The sequence below is a fragment of the Zingiber officinale genome, chromosome 8A, assembly GCF_018446385.1.
Source record: "Zingiber officinale cultivar Zhangliang chromosome 8A, Zo_v1.1, whole genome shotgun sequence".
NCBI classification, from domain to species: Eukaryota; Viridiplantae; Streptophyta; class Magnoliopsida; order Zingiberales; family Zingiberaceae; genus Zingiber; species Zingiber officinale.
Window position 1 is genome coordinate 32,679,685 of NC_056000.1, and position 11,357 is coordinate 32,691,041.

An 11,357-nucleotide genomic window follows, 5' to 3' on the forward strand; every position below is an offset into this window, starting at 1 on the left:
AGCCTTGAAGAGAACATACTGATAGAGATACTTTAGTCCTAGATCAGTGGCGATAGTCCAGTCTGAGACCGGTGATGATACTTTGGTTCGAGACCAGTGGCGATACTCTGGTCCAAGACGATTGGATATAGCTCGAGCCCAAATGGGAGAGGTTGAGCCCTGAAGAGGATATACTGATAGAGATACTTTGGTCCGACACCATTGGCGATAGTCTGGTCCGAGAGCAGACTTGCTTATAACTTCCGGCCAAATGACTTGGGAGTCTGAAATATAAGCATGAGGGCAGGGTCGCTTAGAACTCGGCCGAATGACTCAAGAGTCTGGAATATAAGTACGAGCGCAAGCTTGCTTATAACCCGACCGAACAGCTCGGGAGTCTGGAATATAAGAGCGAGGGCAGGCTCGCTTATAATCCATCGAACGACTCAGGTGTCTGAAATATGTTGGGTTGCAAGTAAAGTCTCATATTGAAAATACATGGAAAATATCATAGATTTATAAGGGAAAGATATTTCCATTGGTATGAGGCCTTTTAGGTAGAGCCCAAAAATAAAAACATGAAGGCTTAGGCCTAAAGTGGATAATATCATACCATTATAGAGATATCTAAATTCCTTTTGGTCATAACAATTGATATCAGAGTCCGACTGTCAGAAGGTCTAATCGTTGACTGTGCATAAGAATTATAGTCTACTTGAGGCATGTGAGTAGAATATTGGCCTCAAACAAAGGAAGTGGGGGCTCTTGTGCCCGAATCAAGAGAACCAAACACCAGGCAGAAAGTCCTAATTGCGGCTAGGCAAGGAAGTCCTAGTAGGTCAGGTGGACAAAGGGGCAGGAAGATTTGGTGGGTCGAGGATTGGATGTGGGAAGCTTGTAGTCCTTCGTTTGAGAGGGGGATTGTTGGGTTGCAAGGTTGCAAACAAAGTCCTATATTAAAAATACATGGAAATGATTATAGATTTATAAGGGAAAGATATCTCCATTGGTATGAGGATTTTTGGGTAGAGCAAAAAAAATAAAAAAAAATATGAGGGCTTAGGCCCAAAGTGGACAATATCATGCAATTATGAAAATATTTAAATTCCTTTTAATCCTAACAGAATATATGCGGGAAGGCAGACTTGCTTATAACTCGACCGAATGGCTTAAGAGTTTGGAATATAAGTGCAAGGATAAGCTCATTTATAACCTAGTCAAACGACTCGGGAGTCTGGAATATAAGTGTGAGGGCAAGCTCGCTTATAACCTGGTCGAACGGCTCGAGAGTCTAGGACATGGAACGAGAGCATGCATTACAAGAAAAACTCTCATAGACATTGGTGGAACAACAATGATTTTAAGCAAATTTTGGTGTCTTTGAGTATTTTACACCGATTTTTCCAAAAACCAGTGTGAGGGCAAGCTCGCTTATAACCTGGTCGAACGGCTCGAGAGTCTAGGACATGGAACGAGAACATGCATTATAAGAAAAACTCTCATAGACATTGGTGGAACAACAATGATTTTAAGCAAATTTTGGTGTCTTTGAGTATTTTACACCGATTTTTCCAAAAACCAGTGTCTATGAGCGTAAATTTTCGCTCATAGACATCAGTTTTTTTAGCTGATGTCTATGAGTGCCTTTTTTCATTAATAAACACCGATTTTAACAGCGGTTTTAAAAACCTTGTGTCTATGATAACTTCCTTGTTCTATCTACGAAATTGGATAATAAAAATTTGTTGTTAAAAGTGGTGTTAATAAACCAAAATAAAATAATTTAATTTTCCCATCAATACTTAGCCAAAATTTGCAACACTTCACTCTTCCCTCCAAACCTAAACCTATATCGCGCCGTCCACCGTATACCGTCGCGACACCACCACCACTTTCCTCCTCGCCGCTGACCATCCGACCATCTCTCTCAGCCTCATCTCCCTCTTCCCCTTCCTAGATCGATGCCCCTTCCTCTCCTGATCAGGATCAACACACGACACCCTTGCTTCTCCGTCCAACCACACCGCATCTCCTCCAACTCCTCCCTTTGGGTGAGAAGAGGAGCCCTTCTTCTCATTCCGGTAGTTTTTCCTTCGCATTCAGATAGTTTAAAATACAATGTGATTTAACCTAATCATCTAGGCGTTTAGGTTTTAGGGTTTTTGTTCTTCGCCGCCTAACGCCACCGCCTCCGCCGACGAACGCCGCCTCAGCCGCTGGCTTATCGTTCATTTTCACTTTACTGTGAGAGATGTTGAAGCGGAACACAAGGCTGAGGATGGAGTACCTCTACAGAAAGAGCTTGGAAGGGAAGGAACACGAGTACTACGAGAAGAAGCAGAAGATCCGGCAAGCCCTCGAAGGTTTCTGTATTTATCCTTCCTCATAGAATTTAAATAATCCCTTCATGTTTTGTTTTTAATCCGGAGGATTTTGTTTCATGACAGAGGGGAAGCCTATTCCTACCGAGCTGGGGAATGAAGAGGTTGCGCTCCGCCAAGAGATCGACCTCGAGGATGAATACACTGCAAGTTCTGCTCTTCTGGTGTCTATCGATATAGTCTTGGTCAGAATCACTAAGTTTTTGGTAATTGAAAGCTCTCGCTTTTCTTTTTCTTTTTTTTTTCCTTGCAGTTCAAAAAACACATATAGACGATGAGTATGCCACCGCATCAGAAAAGGATCCAAAGATTTTGTTGACTACATCTCGTGAGCCTAGCCAGCGTCTTGGTCAGTTTGTTAAAGTGTGTTTCTGTACCCTCCCAATAGTCATATTTCACCTGGTGCTGTTTCGTAGAAGCATCAAAGCTCTGCCCGTAAATTTGGCGTGATTATGTTATTCATTTAGGAATTAAAATTGGTGTTTCCCAATGCAGCGAGAATGAACCGTGGTAGTCAGGTATGTTTCTCAATTCTTTTGTAAGTATAAAACTGAGGCATGCACTTATAAGTGTCATTGTATTTAGTTATTGCTTTTTACAAATTAACTCATTTATTTTGCCATACTTGTTGATATTTTGTTAGTGGGATGAAATTTATTAACGCTAAGAACATGGGAATCCATTGCATAGCATGGTCATCCTCATTTTTATGATTTGAAGCTTGTTTAAAAAATAAACTTCATTGTGCCATTTTTATAAAAAAAATCTATATTGTTAGAGATTCGTATCTATTTGTTGGATGTTTTTATAAATATTTTCTTGTTGTCAACTGACATAGTTATACATTGTTCTGTAGGTGATCTAAAAAATTATTGAGTTTTGCCGAGCGTATGAATATACAGATGTTATTTTTGTGCATGAACATCGTGGTGAGCCTGATAATTTGGTCATTTTCCACTTGCCATTTGGTCCAACTGCATTCTTTGAGTTGTTGAATGTGGTATGTAGAAGTCAATTTTGTATCTTGCATAGTTTGTACATTTTTGAAACATTTGTACAAACTACAGCTTTGTACAGACTTGTTTTGCTTCATTGTGAATAACTACAGCTTGGTCAAAGGACTGCAAACATCCTTAAACATCTCTTTCCTGTGCCTAAACCTGAAACTAAACGAATAATCACATTTGCCAACAAGTCCGATTACATCTCATTCAGGTACTCCTCGGCCTTCACAATTTATTCTTTGATTTTCATTATCTGACTCTGGTTTATGCTTTTTCCTCATACCCTACTTTCTGATGTTTAGACATAAAACTTTTATGTGTAGATAAAGGGGTATCTATCATGCAGTGATTTTCGAGTGAACTCTACAATCTGTATAAATCTACACTTGAACAGTAATTCTTTCTCTTTTTGATGTATTTAATGAATGGATTTCACATAGTGTGTTAGAATTGTTACTCCAAGAGTTGATAAAATAATAGCAATTAGTTGTAGCTCCTATACATTCTTGTCAAAATTGGTATTGGAATTGAAAAAAAAAACTTTAAAGTAGGTTATTTCAAATTGGTAGGATTGATGAAATTAGAATCATTTAGAAATAACAAAATAACAGTTTCATATGTTAGATACTAAACTATATATATATATATATATATATATATATATATATATATATATATATATATATATATATATATATATATAAAAGTTTTTTTTATCCTGGGCGCCCAGCGTGGGCGATGCTTATAGCATTGTTCACAGTGATTTTTATTATTGTTAAACTCTCGGTTATGCCAATAAGATTTTGCTTTTAGGATTTAGGGGTTGGGTTATAGTATTAAGCAAAAAAAAAAAAATCAAATCCAAAAAAAATTAGGTGCTCATGGTGTGTGGAAGGTAAGATATGCAGCATAACATTTCTCTCTCTCTCTCTCGTGCGCGCGCGCCTGGATTCAATTTTTAGATACCCATGGACTGGAAGGTAAGGAATGTCATAGGCGCCTGGATTCAATTTTTCTTTTTAAATTAACATTTCCTTAAAGATGAACACTATACCCCGTGAGCATCTAAAATTTTTTTATCTTGAACACTATAACCCAAGAGGAAAGCCTGAACCCTAGAGGAAAAATCTTATTAGCTTAAACACATTATAACTCAACCCCTAAATCCTAAAATCTTAAACCCTAAATACATATAATATATCCTGCGAGCATCTAGAATTTTTAATTTTGAACACTATAACCCAAGAGGAAAGTTTGAATCCTAGAGGGAAAATCTTATCGACCCAAATCCATTATAACCCAACTCTTAAATCCTAAAATTGTGAACCCTAAATATAATATATCCCAAAACAAAAAAAAGACAAGAAAACTTAATGAATGAATCCAGGTGCCTAGACTATGTCACGCACAGACGCCTGGATCAATTTCAGGTGCCCCGAGTAAAATCCGAACGAATCCACAGCCAAAGGTCCGCAGCATATCAAATCTCTCTCTATATTAATTTAGATTTCATCATTTTTTGGGGATATTTTCCAATTATAGGTATCTATATAGAAAGATGCAGGAAAAGATGTTGCTGCAGGATTTCAGATTGGTGGATCCAGTGCTTGTGGAGTATGTACCATCAAGAAATTAGAATAAAAATTTCATCCAAGAACAGTTGAATAAAAGAGCTTCTTACTTAAGCAGTAGGCTAATTGGTACCTTAACTGGCCAATTGGTTGTTGTGCCATGCAATGTTGGGTGAGTAAGAATAACATTATATATCACTCTCACTTGCATATTTTGAGAACTTGCAGGATGCATATATACACTAATTATATTTCTTTGTGTAGTTTTCACTGGATTTTGACTATCATCAATGTTGAGAAGGAGATTAATTTTTTGTTGGATCCTCTTGGTCACCGCATTCGTGATCAAGATTAGAAATATGTTGTCAACATGTAAGTTTTTTTGACTTCTTTTTTTACCTTTGTTGAAACATGGATGTATTTTGATGTGGCAATACAATTCCCACGAGTTATATACATGAAGGCTTTTTGAAAATGTATAATGCGGAGGCGGGAAGGAAAGGGAAAAAACAACCAACATGGGTAGTTGTCAAGGTATGTCCTTTTGATTAGTAACTGTTTCATTATCCTTGAAGGAGTTATTCCAATATTTCTTTTCTAATATAGGCTCCTCAACAACCAGATGCGGAGCAATGTGGTTTTTATATCATGCGATATATGAAAGATATAATTGAAAATTTTGGAGTTGACCATGAGGATTCACTTCCAGCAATGGTAATAATACAATATCTTCCATTTTGCATATAAGCCCTAAAGAAAATTTTTTGCATTTTCCAACACTGCTTCAGTATCATAATTGATTTGATATAAAACAAACTCATATTTGATTTGATTGATTATGAACTTCTCTTAGCTTTTCCCTCATTATATCAAATCTTGCTGCTGCTATGCTTTTCCCCTAGTGCTTGATGTGTTTCTATATAGTCTTTGAACTTCTCTTATGTGAGATGAACAAGTAGATAGATCCCTTTTAGATATTCTTTCTCCAGTTGTTACGCTTAGGGTTTATGATATGATCTTTCATTTGATTTCCTCTAGTTCTATAAAGTTTCTGTCTGGTTGAAAGAACAGTCTTGAATTTGTCGAGTTTGTTCTTAGAAATGATTTCATATGCCTAGCTCGAAGAGGGTAAAGTTTGAAATTTGTGTTGACTAGTTTGCATTTTAGCTATTTTCCCCTTGAAATAAAAACTTGTTTTGATGTTATTGTATCATTGGAAATCATATAAATGAATTGATGTTACTCATCTTTATTGTTGTTGAGGAATTTATTTACTTTCCATGTACTCTTAGTGATAAAAGTGAATTTAATATTTACAAACTAAAAGTGAATTTATTTACTTTTCATGTACTCTTAGTGATAAACAGTTATGTCATTTGGGCTGACTACTAATGAATTGAATTTGAAAGATTAAAATTGTTGTTTATGTAGTTGGATTCTTTTAAATTTTTAATCAAGGTGATTTAGCATCTGTCGGTGATTTGTCATTAGCCAATGTGATTTAGGCATCATAGTTAATTATCTTGGAATATAACTAAGTTTATGCTCGAACAAAATACATATAGCCCCTTTAGCTGATGACCAAAACTATAAATCTTATAAGAATATCCATATCAGCAATAATTCTAGTGAAAAAAAGCTTACAGTTCAGTATTCAACTTGTGAAGAACTGGTGTTTAATACTAAGGTTATAAATTGCATATATTTCAACAAATAACCTTTTTTTATAATGTTTTAGATATTCAGACTCGGTGAAATTTATTTTTATTTGTATCTTTCTGCTTGTACATACTGTAAATCGTATATAAGTACTGATTAATTAAATTGCAACTATAAGAAAACTTCGTTGCAATAATTTCTGATTTGGATTATATTAAGTTCCCAGGAATGATGATCTATCACTATATGATGTGGTTGAGATAATTGATGAATGTTTTTCTTTTTAAGCATTCCAATTAGTCATCTTGTTACCTGGTGCTCTTACTACTTTTTCAACTATGATTTTTAGTCTTGGTTTACTAATATATTATTTATGTGTTTTTACAGTTTACAAATCTTAAGTACTTCAGAGTTGAAATTGATGAAGTGCGGTCCGAGTGGGCTAAATGCATGCTAGATTACATTTGAGTAGGAAAGGTATTTGATTTTTGAAAACTTTGGATGATGCATGCATTTGCATGGAATGTAAATTGTAGATACTACCTTGATGTGTACAATATCTATTACCTTTTGATGTTGTAAAAAGAATATTTGTTATTTTATGGATACTGACTTGATGTGTACAATATCTATTATCTTTTGATGTTGTAAGAAGAATATTTGTGTAATTTGTGGATACAGACTTGATGTGTACAATATCTATTATCTTTTTATGTTGTAAGAATAATATTTATGTATTGATTACATGGATATTGACTTGGTGTGTTTAGATACACCGATGTATAATAATATTAACTAAATTTTGTACTATTAAAATGTTGTATAATATCGATTTTTCACTGTTTCGGAAATCAAATCGGTGTTGTTAAACAATACTGATATTTCATCGATTTTCCACCGCTGCCAAACCGATGTCATTAACTGATATTACATCAGTTTTATATCGTAGATGGAATTAGTGTTGTTAATATTACATCGATCGTAAATCACTGTCAAAACTGGTGTTATTAACATATATTACATCGGTTTTACACCATTGCTGAAACGGTGTCGTTAAGTGATACTACACCAGTTCATAACCGATTCAAGAATCGGTGTCGTTAAGTGATACTACACCGGTTATAACCTGATGTCTAAAATGACAGACCTTTTACATCCCCTTCATAGACATCGGTCGATTTGTAATAGACAGCGGTGGAAAACTAATGTCTATGGGTTTTTTCTTATAGTGATGCTTGCTTATAACTCGGTCAATCAACTCAGAAGTCTGGTACATGTCGGGAGAGCATGCTCACTTATAACCTGGCCGAACGGGAGTTTGAGACATGATGCGAGAGCATGCTAGCTTATAACCTGACCAAACGGCTCGGGAGTCTGAAATATAACACAAGAGCATGATCACTTATAACCCGTTCGACCGGCTCGAGAATCTGATATATGATGTGAGAGCATGCTCGCTGATAACCCGGTTGAACGGCTTGGGTGTAACGCTCGAAAATTCTCAGAATACTTTTATAAATATCCTAGTATTTTTCTGGAATTTTAGGATATTTTTACAGAATTTTTAGAGTAGCAGAAGTAGCAAAAACAAATAGAAACATAAATAGCTTAAGCGGGAATTGAACCCGAGACCTAGCGAACTCTATGCCTTATAGGGCGACTCTAGTAACCAAGTGAACCCAGCAGGGCCGTGCTGAAAGAAAAGGGAATCAATTATATTTATGTTAGAGTTGGGCCGAATAAATCACTTAATATAAATAGGAAAATTATTAAGTGGAGAATTGTTTTAACGGCAATTCTTCTCCCTCAAACCCTCACGCCGCCCTCTTCTTCTTCTCTTCTTCTCTTCTTCCCTCGGCGCACAAGCCCAAGGAAGCCTAGGGTTTCATCCCTAGGGTCGTAGGAGCATCTCCCGGCAATATCATGGATACGAGGATGCTCCTCTCCGCGAGAAGAACGCATAGACGCGAAAAGATTGTCGAAGAGATCTCTTCTCCGGGAAACCTAGCGTTTAGATTTGTAAGAAACTTCGAGCAGGAGGTAAGAAACCCCTCACCTGCAGTATAAGTAGCTCTTCGTACGTTTTATGCATTAGTTTAGTCATATGCAGAATTTTCAGTATATAGGGTGTGAATTAGCGCACACCAAGTGTTTGCTTTAATGCTTAGTTCAGTAAAATGCCACCATAGGCATTTCAATAGTTTAGATAAATGCAGTAGAAGCATTTTATAACACATTTAGTCTTGTTATAGCTTTTATGGGACTACGGTCCAATGGGTGAGCTCCCACAGTCGCCTCTAGGTTCAGATAACCTAGTAAGAGCAGGATAAGGTATATTAGTTACAAATTAGTATTTTACTTTTCAGTGGCACTGTACTGGACTTCAGTTGTCCTTGGGCTGGGCTCCCATAGTCGTCCCTAGGTTTAGATAACCTAGTAACTCTACTAAATTCGGGACTTGCAACCCCGGGTCTAGTTAGGGATGCGCGCATAACACGTACAGTTGCCAGGCCCATTAGCAGTATGATTATGTACTTTCACCTATTTATGATAAATAGCTTTCAAAACTTCACAATATAGTTTAAGTGAAAACAGAGCAGCTTAGCATCAGTTAGCAGTAGCGTAGCTTAGTTTTTATTTCAGTTTATCTCTTATGGATCCACATGATGATTTATGCTTAGCTACGATTGCCATGTATCGTATGTGATTATGTCATGTTTTAGAATCCATATTTAGCAATGTTCAGCATATATTTCAAATAGCATGTTTTAAAAGCATAAATTACATCGTATGCATGTTCTGTGAGGTAGATGGTCTTTTACTAAGCTCCCAAGCTTACAGATACTTCTTTTCCTTATACTGCAGATAAAGGTAAAGGAAAAATGGACTAGCGGAGGCTGGAGTTCAATGCTACGAAGATGTGTGTGGGCAGGAACTTGGAATGAAGACCCTTGGGAACTAGCAAATTTAAAGAATTAGAACCTTTGTTTTTTTTTAATGTTTATGCACCTTTGGAATGTTTAAGAATTCTAAATTGTGAAATCATGCTTATGCCATGCCTAGGACACTAGTTAGCTTATTGATGAGTAGTAAATCATGCATAATGTTAGTGAAGACCTATTACAATGTTCTCTAGGCATTTTAGGTTTATTATAGTGAGTTGTGTATGATCGAGCTCTGAAATCAGGGTTTTGCAGCGAAATCAGAAACTCCAATCGATCGACCGATCGATTGGAGGGACCTCAATCGATCGGTTGATCGATTGAGAGCTGATTTCCACGAACAGTAAGTTCTGGGATCGATCACTGGATCGATCGAGGAATTAGCCTTGCGAACAGAGAGCTTCTGAATCGATCATTGGATCGATTGGTATAGCTGGATCGATCAGCCGATCGATCCATAACTTCTCCCGTGTACAGTAGCACGCTGAATCGATCACTGGATCGATTAGTCATAGCTGGATCGATCAGCCGATCGATCCATAAATTCTTCCGTGCACAGTAGCACGATGAATCGATCAGGGAATCGATCAGATGACTCCAATCGATCAGCTGATCGATTGGAGGGTCTGATTTCAGCTGGAAGGGTCTCATTTCAGTCTTTTGAGCAAATAGAAAGTTTGGGTTCCTTCCCTAGTGCACGTATGTCAGAGGAAAGGTCTTTGAACCTAATCTTACAGGCTGTAATAGTCATTAGCAGAGTAAGATTTTAAATAGCACAGATTTCCACACATTATAGTTAGCACAGCATAATGTGATGGTCCAGCCTCGCAGCCTAGTTAGTAGGAGGTGGGTCGTTACATTGGGAGTCTGGAATATGGCGCGAGAGCATGCTCAATTGCAACTTGGTCGAGCGATTCGAGAATCTAATATATGTCACAAGAATATGCTCACTTATAACCCAGACAAATGGTTCGATAGTCTAAAATATGACGTGAGAGCATTCTCACTTATAACCAGGCCGACCGGCTTAGGAGTCTGGAATATAGTATGAGAGAATACTCACTTATAACCTGGCCGAGTGGCTCGGGAGTCTGGAATATGGCGCAAGAGCATGCTCGCTTACAACCCGGTTGAGCGACTCAGGAGTTTGGAATATAGTGCAAGAGCATGCTCACTTACAACCTAGCTGAACGACTCGGGAGTCTGGGACATGGCGCATGAGCATGGTCGCTTATAACCCGGCTGAGCAGTTCGGGAGTCTGATATATGGCACGAGAGTATGCTCGCTTATAACTCGACCGAATGGGTCAGAAGTCTGGAATATGGCGAGATAGCATGCTCGCTTATAACCTGGCCGACCGACTTGGGAGTTTGAAATATGACACGAGAGCATACTCACTTATAACCCGACTGACTGGCTTGGGAGTCTCAAACGTAGCGCGAGAGCATGCTCGTTTATAATTCGGTTGAATGCCTCAAGAGTCTGAAATATAGTGTAAGAGCATGCTCACTTATAATCTGGTCGAGCAACTTAGGAGACTGATATATGGTGCGAGAGCATGCTCACTTATAACCTGCTCGAACGACTCAGGAGTTTGGAATATGGCACGCGAGCATACTCGCTTATAACCCGACCGACCGACATGGGAGTCTGGAATATGGCACGATAGCATGTTCCCTTCTATTCCGACACGCAGCTCGGGAGTCTAGAATATAGCATGAGAGTATACTTGTTTATAACTCGGTTGAGCGGCTCGAGAGTTTGGAATACGACGCGAGAGCATACTCGCTTATAACTCAGTCGAACATCTATGGAGTCTG

At 37.7% G+C, this 11,357-nt stretch overlaps 1 pseudogene; it reads left to right on the forward strand.

Annotated features, from left to right (window-relative positions):
* Positions 1–2,230: 2,230 nt before the first annotated feature.
* On the forward strand, positions 2,231–3,691 carry LOC122010675 (annotated as a pseudogene).
* The last annotated feature ends 7,666 nt before the right edge of the window (positions 3,692–11,357 follow it).